The sequence below is a fragment of the Neophocaena asiaeorientalis genome, unplaced genomic scaffold, assembly GCF_003031525.2.
Source record: "Neophocaena asiaeorientalis asiaeorientalis breed wild unplaced genomic scaffold, Neophocaena_asiaeorientalis_V1.1 scaffold182, whole genome shotgun sequence".
NCBI lineage: Eukaryota > Metazoa > Chordata > Mammalia > Artiodactyla > Phocoenidae > Neophocaena > Neophocaena asiaeorientalis.
Genome location: NW_020174648.1, coordinates 6358817 through 6374765, shown reverse-complemented (window position 1 = coordinate 6374765; position 15949 = coordinate 6358817). Strand labels below are relative to the sequence as shown.

Genomic DNA, 15949 nt, shown 5'->3' with positions numbered 1-15949 from the left:
GGGACGGCCTCAGCTAACCCGCGCGGGCTGGCTCACGGCGCGGTTACCCTCCGGGAGGTTCTGAAGCGCCCCGAGCGCATCCAGCCCCTTCGCCTGTTCCTACTCGTAACAAGCCAGGTCGGCCGGGTCTTCACTCGCGGGCCCTAACCCTACCACGGCCACGCGGGGACGTGTACGCGCGTGCGCGCCCGCCGCCCAGGGCAGAGAAGGCGCCTCCACCCTCAGGAGCGCGCACGCCGCGCCGAGGGGCCCAGACGCGCGCGCTCCCGACTCGCCACCGCCTCCTCCTCCTCCTCCCCGGACCGCCCCCTCCCTCGCCTCTTCCTGCCGGGCGGTCCTCCTCCCCTCCGCTCTCCGCTCACTCCGCCCTGCTCCCTCCGCCCTCCCAGGGCTCTGGCGGCGGCGGAGTGAACGGGACGGGCCCGGTCGCAGAGCGCGGGGCGGCGGGTGGGACCCGGGTGCCTGGCAGAGTTGTTCCGGCCCTGCCCGCGGAGACGTGAGGAGGTGAGGTGAGGGCGGCCTCCTAGGGGCCGGCGGGCAGACAAGAGACCCGGAGCCGGGCTGGGGGTGCTGGCGCCGGGGCGAGCCGGGGAGGGTAGCGGTGGGGGCCAGGCCCGGGACGGGATGCGAGAGGACCTCGGGAGGAAGACTCGGGGAGGGTTCGGGACTGTCGGTGGCTTCCCGGACATCGCGGTTCTCCCGGGCGGCGGCTCTTCGCGGCCCGGGCGGGCCGGCTGTCGGGGTCGGCTCCCCTCACCTGGGGGCGGGGTTGGTGACTTGGGAGCTCGTTTCCAGCTGTGCCCTCCTGACATCGCCGCCGCCTCCGCCGCTGCCGCCCGCTGCTGCGCCGTGCCTGCTGCCGGGTTCTCAGTCCCAGCAGCCCCACGTCCGGGGGGCGTGTGGTTAGGTTATTTTCTTACCCACATTCAGGCATCTGTTCGTGACCGCGTCTTGCCCTCGCGCTCCCCCTGTCTCCGCCCGGGTCTTTGCTCCTCTCCTGCTGTTGATGCTTGTGGTTTTGCTGGATGGGTTAGGCTGCGTCCTGGGGAGATCTCTACTCGCAAGAAATGCCCCGCTTCAAAGTTGACCGCCTGGCCATGCCAAACAACCCCCGTCCAGGTTGTGGGTGCTCAGTGTACTGATAACTGAGTCAAAGTTTCTGAGACTGGGCTAGTAGTTTGCACTGGTCGCCAACGGTGCAGGACTGGGCAGTGCGTCAGCATGTGGAAAGGGGCCACTGGCCAGTGGGAGGTGTCCGGGTGCTAGGGGACTGGACCGACAGGGTTAGTTTCTGATCCCAGGGCAGTGTGTCCAGGTGCTTGTGTATTCTTCTTATACTTCTCAGGATCATCTTAGAAAATGTACCAAAATTCACCTGGTCACTTGCAGAACTGAGGGTTTCATGTAAGTGATAAGAATTGTCAACCTCATTATGCTAACGGTAAGGAGAACTTTGCTTGCCTGACAGATTTCAGCGCTGACTGGAAACTGATTTCAGGGTCTGCATTTTTGGTACGGGAAGGTTTAGGGATTTTTAAAAATACATTTAAATTATCTTGTACATGGTGGGAGGTAAGTAGTTGCTTCTTAACGATTCTGACAACACGATATCGTGAAAACCTTCTGACTTTTCTCATAATAGTGTTTATATGTGGCTTCTGCTGCACTTCTGTAGAATATCCAGTATGATGTCAGGAGATACAAACATGAAGTTTGCTTGTGGTCAAGTTGGAAGTGGATTTTGTGCATGGAAAATATTGGTCCACAAGTTGCTCCTACTGGAAAACTGGCCTGTGATTCGTTATCTCAACAAAGTTCCATGTGAAACTGACAATGAAATTACAAAGGAGAAAGACCAGATGAATTTAATGTATGCATTATCTTCAAATTGTATTAAATGCTCGCTTGGTAGGGGAGTTAGTTGAGACTGAGTTAGACTGATGTCTCTATTAAATCCCGTCAAAATGTGCCCTGGTATTATGTATTAACAAGTCATCTGGAGAGAAGTGGATGTAGTCTTTATAGGACCACCAAGGAAGTCCCAAAACATACTCAGTTTTTAAGGAGAGGTTTAATATTGTGAGCATGGAGAAAGACATTGCTTGACCTGACTCTTGGTTTTTCAGAGTGGTTAATAATTTTCACTTTATGGTCAATATTTGAAATTAGGTATAAGTACCTATCAGTGGACCCTAATAAGGAATAGTTAATGGAATTAAGCAGAACTTGTATCTCAACATTCTCTTTTTCATACTTCATTTACTTTCCATATTGCACTCATTCAACAGATAGGATGCCATACTTGAGTATTGCAAGATTGTGCTCTTGCTGACTTCTTTTTGTCATCTTTTGGTGTTTTTTGGTGTAATTTTTGGGATTTTCCTGGGAAACTTATAGGCATATATTGAGTTGATTTGGAGTTAGATTTGGGCTAAGATTATTAGCCCACTTGAAATTCTGAGCCTTCTTGTTTTCTAAATAACCTTAAAAATAGAAAACACAATTCTTTATAAACACTCATGAAAAATCTGGCTACAGACTGTGTTGTGATAGACATAGTACAGCCAAAAATATATTCAAGAAACTTCCCTTCTCACCCAGTTTAGTAAGCTTAAATAAGAAGAAAATAAAGTATTTTTTTCAATAAAAGCCTGGTTTTCCCAGAATATCAAGTCTAACAACTGTTTGCTGTACTATTTTCCCCCTTGCCTCTTCTAAGTTCAACAAGTACTACATGTCTCTAGTCCATGGCAAAAACTTAATTTCAGTAGTAGGGGATTCTCAGTGCAGGCTTGTGCTGGAGAATTTGACAGGGAAACACCAGGTATGGAAATTGCCTTTTTTTACAGCACTGGTTTTCTCTGTACCCAGGTTCTTAGTGGAGTGGGGGAATGGGCACATATCACAATTACATGGCCCTTTTTTCATACTATATTTCCTTTTCCTCTCCTCTTTCTCCTAACCCTTTGCTAAATGGGCCATTGCTACTAGTAGGGTGTTGTAGCCCTCAGTTGTAACTGAACAAAGGCTGAGAACCTTGGCCTTTTGCTAATACTTCCTAAGACAAATTTCCACTCCCTGTAATTTGCCTTCTGGCGGTATCAATAGGCACCTCTGTTACTCTCATTTTTGAAGAGACATATCAATTTTGGTGGTGAAGAGATTACATATGTAACTAAGAGTGAGATGTATTGCATTGTGTAGCATACATGGAAGAGAGACTAGGAGATTGCTTAGCTGAACATTCATGAACTGTTTTGACTGTGGCTCACAGTAAGAAATACATCTTATACCCTGATTCAACACACACACACACACACACACACACACACACACACACACACACACACAGTTGAAAGAAAAGTTTGGTGAAACAATACTTATCTTTTCAGGACCTTGCTGGAGCTGTCTCATCAGTTGGCTTGTAAGTGCAATCCTGCCTCTCTTCCCATGGAACCCCATGTGTAGCTTGAAATTGGCCCTGGTGGGAGTATTTACACCAGGGACACCTGCAAATGTTACAGTTCAGAGCTTTTCTCTCTCCTTTGGATAGCCAGTTAAACATTTACAGCATACCACAGCACTGCCTACAACACACTTTGGTATTTTCTATTCTATTTCATTTTATTAAAAAATGCTGGGTTTTGGCACCCAAATTGATTTTACAGCCAGATAATGGATAACAGTTTATAGTTAAAAACTGGTTTAGTTCACCCTCTTCACTTTGTGGATGAACACACTAAAAGATTGAAGTTCAAGGTCACATAGCTAGTCATTAGCAAAGCCAGGTCTGGGGACTCCTAATCTGGAGTTGTTTCTAGTGGACTTATCTCTTTTCCTAACCCAACCCTTTCATGTAGCTCAATTAGAGTGTTTAATATATGTAAGACATTGTGTTAAGCAGTTTGAATAGAGATGAATAAGGCATGAACCTTGACCGTGAGGCATTATGCTTACGTGGGGGATTAAATATGGAAACAAAGATAATGTAAGGCAGAAAGTAATGTGTACTAAAGAGATAAAGATAAGGCAGTACAAGTTAGAGAGAGGAGGGAGAGATTACTTTTAGTTGTAAGGATATGGGAAGAAGTGACATTTAAACCATGCTTTGAAGAATGGGTAGGATTTGGACATGTGGAAATAGGACAAATAGTACATAGAGAAAGGCCTTTCTGGGCCAGAGGCCAGGGCAATCAAAGGTATGGAGGGAAAGAGCTAGGCAAGAAAGAGTCAGTACCAGATGGTGAAGAGCCTTGAAGGCCAGTTTTCCTTTCTGCTTTTCAACTCGTCTTTCATTTTTGTCTCTGGAGTCATCTAGTACTTCTTAATGTTAAGTAAGCTTCGTATGTTGTGCTCCTGATTAGACTATGACCCAGAGAACACTTAAGTATCTTTAGAGTAAAAGCTGAGGGAAAAATTATTAGTGTAAGAGAAACAACCTTGAGTTTATCAATCCTAAAACTGTTGGAAAGAAAGGGAAAATATTTTCTTTGTAAGGAGATGCCATTATTTTTTGTTTGGCCAAATAGACAGCATCAAATTGGCTGTAGCAGTACAGGAAGCAGTTTTGAAAGTCTTTTCAAAGCATCTTTAAAAATGTGCTTTCTAAATGACTGGATCTTAATTTTTGGAGGCAGGTTTGGTTTAGGCAGAAAGGCAGTTTATACAGATCCACAGCTGAGCTGACTGCTTTTCAGAATTTAGGGCAGCAAAGTAGAGTATTTCATACTATAGCCAGTTGTGAAGGATAGATTCTTTACTCAAAGAAGTTCCTTTGATTTCAGCATTTATGTCTTTGACAGCCTGTATGACTGGAGATGTTTTGAAGTCTTGGATGGAGCTTGCTTTGTTCCACAGGGGAATTAGGTGGCTAGAAGTGAAGACAAATGACAGTAAGTTGTGTCTGTTCATCAAATTGAAGCTCTGGTGGTAGTTCTCAAGGTTTTCTGTCTGTTGATGATTTCATACTCACAGCTTCTAATTAAAATGATGCACAGTCAATTTGAAGAAGCTTTACTTCTCTTTGACCTACCAGTTCCATAAAGCTAAAAGCCCTTTTTGAATGTTGCCCAGGTAACAACACATACAGACTGCTAGAAGTGTGTGGAAAATTTCGGTAATCTTGGTAATGAAGTTGCTATAGTAAAAAGCTGCTTGGTTGGTAAAAAGCTGGGCTACCTTTGGATGGTTGACAAGGAATTTTTGGGATGAGCTTTGGTTCCAAAATAAATGTGAATTATGTCTTTGCCATACTGTTTTCCTCATTTATTTCAACTTCTGATATGTAAAGTATATTGTCCTGTTACTTTAGGTTTTAGCAGTTTCATATGAACCTTTCCACAAAATAGCACACCCCAAATAGCATGATAAGAATTTAGATGCAGCATGCTTCAGATACCTCGCACCATTTGAATGGTGTAGCTAATCATGTCAGCACAGAGGTGGGTTTTTTTTTTTTTTAAGACGTGTTAGGTTTTACAAGTTGAGTTTATTAAAATTCTTCCAAATTTTCTAACATCATTTTTTTGTGATACAAAGTGTGATGTTGATGTCCTTAATTTAAACTATGCAAACATTTTTCTAAATATATACACATGCACATGGATGTGTGTGTTTATATGTACGTATAACACACACCCCACCTACTAGCTGTTGGAATTTATGGCGAAAACACAGTCTACCTGGTAAATGACTAAAAATAAGTGGTCTGGCTCTTTGAAGACTATCTTTCAAGTCACAAATATGAAAATAATGCAAACCCAAAGGGATTTTTTGAATGTCACATTTCCAGAAAACTAGCACATTTTAAAAGGGAAGTGTAGAATTCATTCATGTACCAGTGAAGGATTTCTCAACCTCTCCCTTACCCTGTGTATTATGTACACCCATATTCTTCCCTCATTATCAGCAGTAGGCAAAATTACAGGACTTTAAAAATCAAACTTCACCAGAGGGGATGCAAATAACAAACACTATTTTTAGTAAAAATACAAACTTGTGGTTTTCAGTTTTGAAGGTTTAAGAGACATGTAACACTAGTTTTTGATAAACAATGTAGAGTATTTATTCTGTGCTTCAAGATGTACTTTGTCATTTTTGAGTCCCCTTGCTAGGAGCATTGTATAAATGCAAATGGTTGTTACAGGGGATATTAGGTATTTCCTTGAATAGTTTCTCTTTAGTAAATTTATCTTGGTATGACACTTTGAATAAATTATATTTTAGTTTAGTGAAAAGTCAACCATTGATGGGAGACTATACATATACTGGCAGATAGTATGGTTTCTTAGGTTGTTTTATAGTGATTTTGTTGTCTCAGCAGCTAATAGCCATCAGACCGTATTCATTTATTATTTTATTTCCACAAAGATCTTCTCTCATGGACTGTATTCTTTCATTTAAAATCTTTGTCTCATATTTTGCCCTGCTGTTAGTGGTCAAATGTGGAACAATATTTTGATTTGACTTTGTCCTAGTCTTCCTATGCAAAGATGTATTACTGCCTATCAAGTTGGTACTAAATTGTAATTCAGTTAATGTCTTCTTTCCTCCATCCATTTTTTCCTCTCAATATTCTAGAATTGATTCTAACACTAACCCAAGCTTCCTGGTTAACATTAATGGGAAAAATGAGATTAGATGTTACTATTTAAATCCTAGGACCACCTGTTTGCCAATAGTAGTGAACCTATAAAATTTTTATGCATGAGTTAGGCAGCTTAATTTTTCACTAATGAGTCTAGGCCTCTAATTATGTATTTATTTTATTTGGCTGCATTGGGTCTTAGTTGCGGCATGTGGGATCTTTTGTTGTGGTGCGCGGGCTCAGTAGTTGTGGCACATGGGCTTAGTTGCCCTGCAGCACGTGAGATCTTAGTTCCCCAACCAGGGATTGAACCCACGACCCCTGCATTGGAAGGTGGATTCTTAACCATTGGACCACCAGGGAAGTCCCCTATTTTATTTAATTTTCAAATTGAAGTATAGTTGATTTAAAAAGTGTTAGTTTCAGGTATACAGCAAAGTGGTTCAGTTATACATATGTATATATATATATGTATATATATATTCTTTTCCAGATTCTTTTCATTATAGATTATTACAAGATATTGAATATAGTTCCCTGTGCTATATAGTAGGTCCTTGTTGTTTATCTATTTTATATATAGTAGTGTGTATATGTTAATCCCAAACTCCCAATTTATCCCTCCTTCCCCCCTCCCTTTTCCCCTTGGTAACCAAAAGTTTGTTTTCCATGTCTGTGAGTCTATTTCTGTTTTGTAAATAAGTTCATTTTTATCACTTTTTAGATTCCACATATTAGTGATATCATATGATATTTGTCTTTCTCTGTCTGGTTTACTTCACTTAGTATGATAATCTTCAGGTCCATCCATGTTGGTGCAAATGGCATTATTTCATTCTTTTTTATGGCTGAGTAATATTCCATTGTGTATATATACTACATTTTCTTTATCCATTCATCTGTCAATGGACATTTAGTTTGCTTCCATGTCTTGGCTATTGTAAATAGTGCTGCTATGAACAATGGGGTGTTCTAATTTTTAAAAATTCTGACATGTGTTTTATATTTCTTGTCAATTTTGTCAATAGTTTTTTTTTTTTTTTTTTTTTTTTTGCGGTACGTGGGCTTCTCACTGCTGTGGCCTCTCCCATTGCAGAGCACAGGCTCTGGACGCGCAGGCTCAGCGGCCATGGCTCACGGGCCTAGCCACTCCATGGCATGTGGGATCTTCCCGGACTGGGGCATGAACCCGTGTCCCCTGCATCGGCAGGCGGACTCTCAACCACTGCGCCACCAGGGAAGCCCTTGTCAATAGTTTCAATAGATGAAACAGGTTTCTCCTGTTGCACTTGGTTTCACAAACACTAAAATAGCAATCTCTACCATTTGAAAATATCAGATAAAAGTTTTAAAAGATAATCTAACAATAGTAGGTTGGAGAAACCAGTTTGTTTAGCAATTAATATGATACTTCTCATTTTGCTTGTAAATTTCATTATGTTTGCATGCTAGATGTAGTAGAACTTTATTATGCTCCACTGAGAATTTACTTTTCTAGATAGAGAATTCTAGCAATTTTTGTACTTGTGAGAATTTCATTTGGATGAGGAGCATGATAATAGTAGATTTTAGAAACTTTGGTTGGCCAAAGGGAATGGAAAAAAAAAATCATCTTTAAGCTGCAAATATAACTAAAAACATTTTTTGGTTTTGTGGAAGACAAGGTGGATAGAACGGAAGACCTTAGTTCCTGCTCTAGTGCTGCTATGAGATTCTGAGAGCGTAAGTGACTTGCCATGGTTTTTTTCTCTTTGCATAATAATAATAAACTAACATTATTGAGTTTTGAATGTGTCAGTTATTATATAAGATAATATGCATTATCTAGTTAATTTTTGCAAAAACTATCTAAGGTGGGAACTATTATAATGTCATTCCCAGTTTGCAGATGAGGGAACAGGCTTAGAGAAAGTAACTTATGATCACACAGCTCATAAGAGGCAGGTCTCTTACTTCTAAATTTGCCTCATAGTGACTCTCAACTACTACTCTGTATTGATGATTCATTAAATAGGGTTGATGATACTTGCCTTGCCTATTTCATAGGGTGGTTATGAGGACCAAAAAGGTAAGGTTTACAAAGGAACACCTATAAACATGCCTGGTGTTTTCGTTTTACTGGATAATTTTTGAGAAGCCAAAGAAGTCATTGAAATAGATAAGCATGTATATTACTTTTAATCACTAAAATAAGTCAAACCGTAAAATAAAATAAGTAGAGCAAAATAAAATGGATTTTGAAAGGCTGCTATCTGCAAGGCAGAAGACATGTTTTGCGTGGGTCCAGAGGATCCGTGAGGGAAAGACAAACGGAGGCAAAAATGTAGAGTGTATTGAATGAAAAGTGGATTGGATGCTCTCTACCAACCTGAACTCTTTCTGCAATGAGGAGGAGTATATAAATGGCATTAGATGACCTCTGAGAGCCTTCCAACATCAAGATCTATGGCTGTTTGTAATGGGTGACTTTTATTTTATTTTAACACCTCAAAATAGCTAGATACACCCAAAAAAACTTCTCTTTTAGCTTGGACAATTAATAATCACCATTCCTTAAATGTCAGGTTTTTTTGAACTTAGGGTGGAAAAAAGTATATGGTTGCCTGGGAAAAATATAGTTATGTATTTTGCTTTCTTCCCCCCCAAGATAAACAGATTTTTTTGAGGGTGCAGTGGGTAAAACAGCTTAATAGTATGTTGTCACATGCTTGTGCTTAATACTTTTCTTGTGATTTTCCCTCAAGTTTATATTTCCTAAGTGTGTATTTTCAGAAGAAAGTTAATCATTATGAGTATGAAAGTTCGTTTTCACTGTATGGAGTGTTATGGTTTTATGGCTCTTTATACCGTTGGTTTCATTCTCTGACATTGTTTTTTTTTTTTTTTTTTTTTTTTTTTTTTTTTTTTTTTGGGGGGGCCCCTTTTTTTTTTTTTTTTTTTTTTTTCTTTTTTTCCCTGTTTTTTTTTTTGGCTTTTTTTTCCTTTGTTTTTTTTTTCTTTTTTTTTTTTTTTTTTTTTTTTTTTTTTTTTTTTTTTTTTGCGGTACGCGGGCCTCTCACTGTTGTGGCCTCTCCCGTTGCGGAGCACAGGCTCCGGACGCGCAGGCTCAGCAACCATGGCCCACGGGCCCAGCCGCTCCACGGCACGTGGGATCTTCCCACACCGGGGCACGAACCCTCATCCCCTGCATCGGCAGGCGGACTCTCAACCACCGCGCCACCAGGGAAGCCCTCTGACATTGTTTTATTCAGCAAGCATTTATAAGGCAGAGAATGGGTTCAGTGCTAGAGAAGGAGAGATAAGAGACTGTTAAGGAGCTGACAGTCATACTGGAGAAACATGCAAATGCAGTAGTGGCGTGTAGCAAGGATGGGGCAGCTTAGGATATGTCTTACAGAAAGCTTCAGAAGGTTATGTAACCTGGTCTGGGGTTTCAGGTGAGGTTGCTTGGAATATCTGAGTTGAGTTTAAAGAAGGCAAGAGAGACATCTTAAATAGAGGTATGAAAATTTGAAGTTATAACTCTTAACTTATATAGACCCAGTGGCAGCTCCTCATCTCTCTGAAACATGCAAAAACCCCAAAGTAGATATCATTTTTATATTTATTTTATTTTTATTTTTTTGCGGTACGCGGGCCTCTCTCTGTTGTGGCCTCTCCCGTTGCGGAGCACAGGCTCCGGACGCGCAGGCTCAGCGGCCATGGCTCACGGGCCCAGCCGCTCCGCGGCATGTGGGATCTTCCCGGACCGGGGCACGAACCCGTGTCCCCTGCATCGGCAGGTGGACTCTCAACCACTGCGCCACCAGGGAAGCCCCATCATTTTTATAAGTAGTTACTTATAAATAAAGCTCTCACTGAGAACTTATTTTTATTTTATACGTGATGCTTGTGGTTTCTAAGGTAATAGATTAAAAGGAATAATTTAGAATTGAAATGTCATAAATATACATACTGATGATAACAGTGAGATTGCTGACATGATAGCAGCAAAGAAATAGGAAAAACTAAAAACTGTAGATAGTAAAGGAAAACAGCCTTGTGCACCTACTTAGCTTTGGGTATCAATTGTGTTTCTAATAGTATTAGAATAATAATGAAAGTTTGTCATGTTCTCTCTTACAAGAAAAGGTTAAATATATGGTCTGTATACATTTACAGGGGCATTAAAGTTTTTTCTTAAAAAGATTTTCTAATATGAAATAGTATGAAAACCAGAGGGTAAACTGTTAGTTCAGTTATCAAATTGTTTATCCTGAATGATTGATTTCCAAAGGGCGTTGAATAACCTTAATTTTCTTCGTATATATGATACATAGACCTGTGTATTTTATGGGATACTAGACATATTTCAGCACAGTCTTTGCTATATAACATTGGCTAGAAATTATTTGCTTATATAAAATATCAAAGTTAGGGCTCTTGACCATTTGGATATCAGGTAGTTTTAGAGAGTGTGGACCAGATTGTCTTTCTGTTCTGGATGGCTTATAGTTGTGATCTCTCTCAGCCTAGATGTCATCATCTTGAAAACCTTCACTGAGACTATAGACTCTGTTAGTAATCTCTCATCTGTGCTTTTGGAGCATTCTATTTTCCTCCCTGTTGTGATACTAATAAACATTGCATTGTAGCTTGTCTGTTTCTGCTTTAGACTATAGGCTTTTCGAGAAATGCAAAAAAACAAAAACTACTTCGTTTAGGGCTCTGGAATTGGTCTCTCCTTGGTTTGAATCTTGGCTTTGTGTGGCATTGGGGATGATATCTGTAAAGTGGGGATAATCTTACTGCAGAGGGTTATTTATCTTGAATAAGTTAATGAATGTAGAGGAGACATAACACAGTTCCTGGCACATTGTTTAGTTCTCATAAATGTTTCCCCCTCCTTCCTTTCTTTCTTGTTGTGTCTGGCACTTAGTAGGACTTTCAATAATACTTTTAAAACGGTTTTGTAAACTATGTTAGAACTGAATTGGATCTATCTATGTATCATTAACCTTATTAAATGAAAATTTCTTAAAATGAATAATAATGAGTATATAAAAATTCAGTCTTTGCGCTAGATGTCAGCAAATAATGTAGTCTCCAAATTAGATTATCAGCGTGAAAAAACATTCTCCAGGCCTTCTCAAGCTTATAATTGTTGTGAGGCAGTGGGTTTAAAGTAGTTGGAAAAGATTGTGGAGTTCCTTTTTCTGGATTTGCTGCTTTCTGACCTTGTTCACTTGTATTGGTGGCTCTGCCTCTTATTGTCATTATCTTGGCCTTTTTATGATGGAATGGTCATTGATCTGTTTCTTGGGAAGGAAAGAACCCTGAACCTGACAGACTAATTAACTGTGTGACCTTGGGTAAGTAACCTTATTTCTGGGTTTATATATCTGTATAATGAAAGTAATAATACCTCAAGACTCTGTAAAAGTTAAGAAATAGGTGCCTGGTTATAGAAGGTGCTCCATAGATGGTAGGTATTCTTAGGACTTTTACCAAGGCAGAATCCTCAGTATTTCTTCTGTATTAGTAACTTTATTTGACAGCAGCAAACCAAAAAATGGGGTGAGGGAGAACTGGATGACCTGGGGAATGATGGCAGAGATTTTGCACCAGCACTCGTGACCTCAGATGGGAGACACAGATGCGGAGGGCCTGTAGCTTTATGTGAAGGAGGACAGGTGGAACCAGATTGGATCAGATATGGCATAACATCTATAGTCTGGCTTAAAACCTCATAAACTGGTTGGGTGGTTTTTAATTTAATTAAATTTAAAAAGTTTTATTTATTTTTTAGTTATTCAAATGCTGACAGTACTAAACGACTTACTTGATTACAGAATGATTTTTCAGTGAGCTGGGTGCAACTTATTCAAGGTTTATGAGCTATAGAATTGTTCCTTTGTGATAATGTGTTAAGACATTTCTAGGAATGAAGTATTTTTCCCCCCTCTCTTTTCCCCTTTAGTGCACAAGCTGTTGAGATCTATACTGCTGCTACTCCTATTGGGATTTGCCCTTTCGTTACATCTCTGTTAGGTGCTGTGGAGGAACGTAAAGAAGTATAAGGCATAAACCATGTATGTCAGTGATTGCAGTGGGGAAAGTGAAATATACATGTATTAAAAATAACTCATCTGGGCTTCCCTGGTGGCGAAGTGGTTGAGAGTCCGCCTGCTGATGTAGGAGACGTGGGTTCGTGCCCTGGTCTGGGAAGATTCCACATGCCGCGGAGCGGCTAGGCCCATGAGCCGTGGCCGCTGGGCCTGCGCGTCCAGAGCCTGTGCTGCGCAACGGGAGAGGCCACAACAGTGAAAGGCCCGCGTACTAAAAAAAAAAAAAAAAAAAAAGCCCCGAAAAAAAAAAAAAAAAAAAAAAAAAAAAAACCAAAAACCCTGATTTTTTAAAAAAGTAGAATTATTGACTGAAACATCTTATTCTCTTAGCCCAATATTCCTAGTGTCTTTTAATATAAATAGTTTTCCTGGAAAAAAAGTCTTAGGCTGTTGTATATGCAGGTGTCAAAAATGGATTAGAAAAGTTGGAAACTGAAGTTTCTGACTAATGTTAATTTTCCATCGTATTTGAAAATCTTTATGAGCATTATCTTGTCCTGATTCCTTCTGATATCTTCTAAGAATTTAAAAAATTATCTATAAATCTTAAAGTGTCTTTACTTTGTCACCTTCAAATGCGATCATTGAAAAGTTGGTTAATTATTCTATATGTATCTTTTCAAAGTAGATTAAGTTAAATCATCATGATTTAGATATTTTCCTTTCACAGTATTTTATCTTAGTTTGTGTATCATTTGAAAAAAATCATCATGTTAGTGCCATATTTATTATTGAATCTGTAGTATCTTTTATACTTAAATGGTACACATTTTGTTCAAAAGAAGCATTGCCACCCTCCCTTTCACCCCCTGCTGTACCTTGACTAACATTTGGATATAAGAGAATCTCTAATCAGAATGCTCTCTCCTTTGATTTTCCTGTTGGTGACTTCTTGTTGTCATTCAGATCTCAGCTTTTAAAAAAATTTTCTCTGAGTCTTTCCCACACCACCCCATCTGAAGTGGTCCTTGATGCCCTAGGCTTGCTCTGCCATGTTGCCCTGTGTATTTTAATTCAGAATACTTATCCCTATCAGAAACTTCCTTCCTTTCCTCCTTTCTCTTCCTTCCTCCCTCCCTCCCTCCTTTGTTCCTTCCTTCACTCCCTCCTTCCTTTCTTCCGTTCCCCAGTAGCAAGTAAGCTCCTTGAGAGCAAGGACTTAACCGGTTTTTTCACTTCTCTTATCTCTAGAGCTTCAAATAATGCACTCAATAAAATTTTGTTATTACAGGGTGAAGCAGATATTCTTTCCCCGAAGTAGCTTTATGACTATCTTGAAAGTTTATTTCACTTCATTATGCCTTGGTTTCTTCCCCTGCAAAATGGGTGGGGGATGGGAGAGGAAAGAGATTGAATTAGGTTACTTCTAAAATCTCTGCCATTTAAAGGCTTGCTATTAGCTTGATGTGAGCTTTGAGTTCTGCTCTAATGGTGTTGATGAAGTTTTGCTGAGCTACTTACTTTCTTACTCTGTCTTCTCTTGAAACCAGTAGTGCATATTTATGTTTGTAAGATTACTGACAGCATTGGAGAGTTAACTCTGTTTGCAGAATCAGAGTTTTTTGGTGTCTCTAGATTATTAAAGAGATTAGATCTGCAACATGATTTCTGTTTTGATGATCAAGTTTAGTTCTGTGGCATATCCAAGTACTAGGTTGAACTGATCTTTCTGGTATTTATTTTAATATCAGGAAATTTCAGTCATCTCAACTTTTTAATTAATTTTAATTATGAGAGTTATGATTTCCATGAAATGAACCTTGAGATAATATACATATAAATAAAATGAAAGTTTACATTAAAAGTATTTTTGTAGTATTTTCTGGAAGGCACTGGGAATTGTAGATATAAACTAGTTTTTCATTTGGTCCATGTGACTAGAATTTTAGACAGTTGGCTGTTTTAGTCTTCACTTCAGAAAGCTTTATTATTATAATGAACAAAAACTTTTTTTGAAATGGGTAAAGGAAATGAACAGACAGTTGATAGCAGAGGAAATACAACCTATAAGCAATTGTCAGAAGAATGTTAGATCTTCTCAGTAATCAAAGAAATGCTTATTAAAGCAAAATGGAATACTATTTTATACTTATTTCAGATTTTTTGAAAATAGTAATATGTAATGTTAGATTTTAGTAAAGCAGGCATATTCAAATATTGCTAGTGGATTGTAATTTGGCAGGATGTATCCAGAATTGTTAGACTATTCATAATCTTTTCATAAAATTTTGATTCAGTAATTTCACTTTTGAGAATATCCTAAAGAAATAACTACAGGAAAAAGAAAAAGAAAGAAAAAGATAAGAAACAGGTGTATGCAGGAGAATATTCAGAGCAATGTTATTTATAGTAGCAGCATATTGGAAGCAACTTAAATTTTCAACAATAGGAGACTAAGTTATGATACATCTATTCCAAGAACCATTATGTAGCATGAAAATAATTACAAAGACTGTATCATTTTAAGGAAGGGTGAATATAACCATTTAAAATACATAAGAGGGCTTCCCTGGCGGCGCAGTGGTTGAGAGTCTGCCTGCTGATGCAGGGAACATGGGTTCGTGCCCCGGTCCGGGAAGATCCCACATGCCGCGGAGCGGCTGGGCCCGTGAGCCATGGCCGCTGAGCCTGCGCATCCGGAGCCTGTGCTCCACAACGGGAGGGGCCACAACAGTGAGAGGCCTGCGTACTACAAAAAAAAAAAAAGAAAAAGATCAGGAATGCACTAAAATGCCAATTGTGTTAGCTTAGTAGGATTATGGACATTTTTGTTTGTTTGTTTTCTAAATTTGTATAACTTTTATAATGAAAAAGGTATAAGTAAAGTCAGATTTTGCTAGGTGTGATAATTTTGTTAATATAACTAGGGTTGCCAGATTTAGCAAATAAAAATACATGCAATATTTGGGATGTACTTAGACTAAAAATTAATTGTTTTTCTGAAATTCAAGATTAAACTGAGTGTCTTATGTTTTATCTGACAACCCCAAGTACAACACATTTTGGTTATAGTTGAATGTTGTTGAGAAATGTTGGGACACTCTATCTCCCAAATAATTCTAAATATTGTTTTAAATTCAGTTGACTTTTTAAAATAAAACAACTAGGATTATTTAGCTAGGAAAATTACTCTTATAGTCTAATTTTATTTTCTAGACTTGTTTTTGAGTGATGCTTGAAGGAAATATGCTTCAGTGTTTGGCAAGAGTAATTAAAAAATCTTGTTATTTAACAAAGACATAATATTGGATGCTGC

At 39.3% G+C, this 15949-nt stretch overlaps 1 protein-coding gene across 4 annotated transcripts in view; it reads left to right on the top strand.

The window, feature by feature from the left end:
• Positions 1-374: 374 nt before the first annotated feature.
• Positions 375-15949, top strand: part of RABGAP1L (RAB GTPase activating protein 1 like) — a 668427-nt gene continuing 652852 nt past the window's right edge. For all 4 annotated transcript variants that reach the window (XR_003005040.1, XR_003005039.1, XM_024758766.1 and 1 more), the window contains exon 1: positions 375-504. The gene's annotated coding sequence lies outside the window, so the exon portion shown is untranslated. The remainder of the gene's footprint in view (positions 505-15949) is intronic.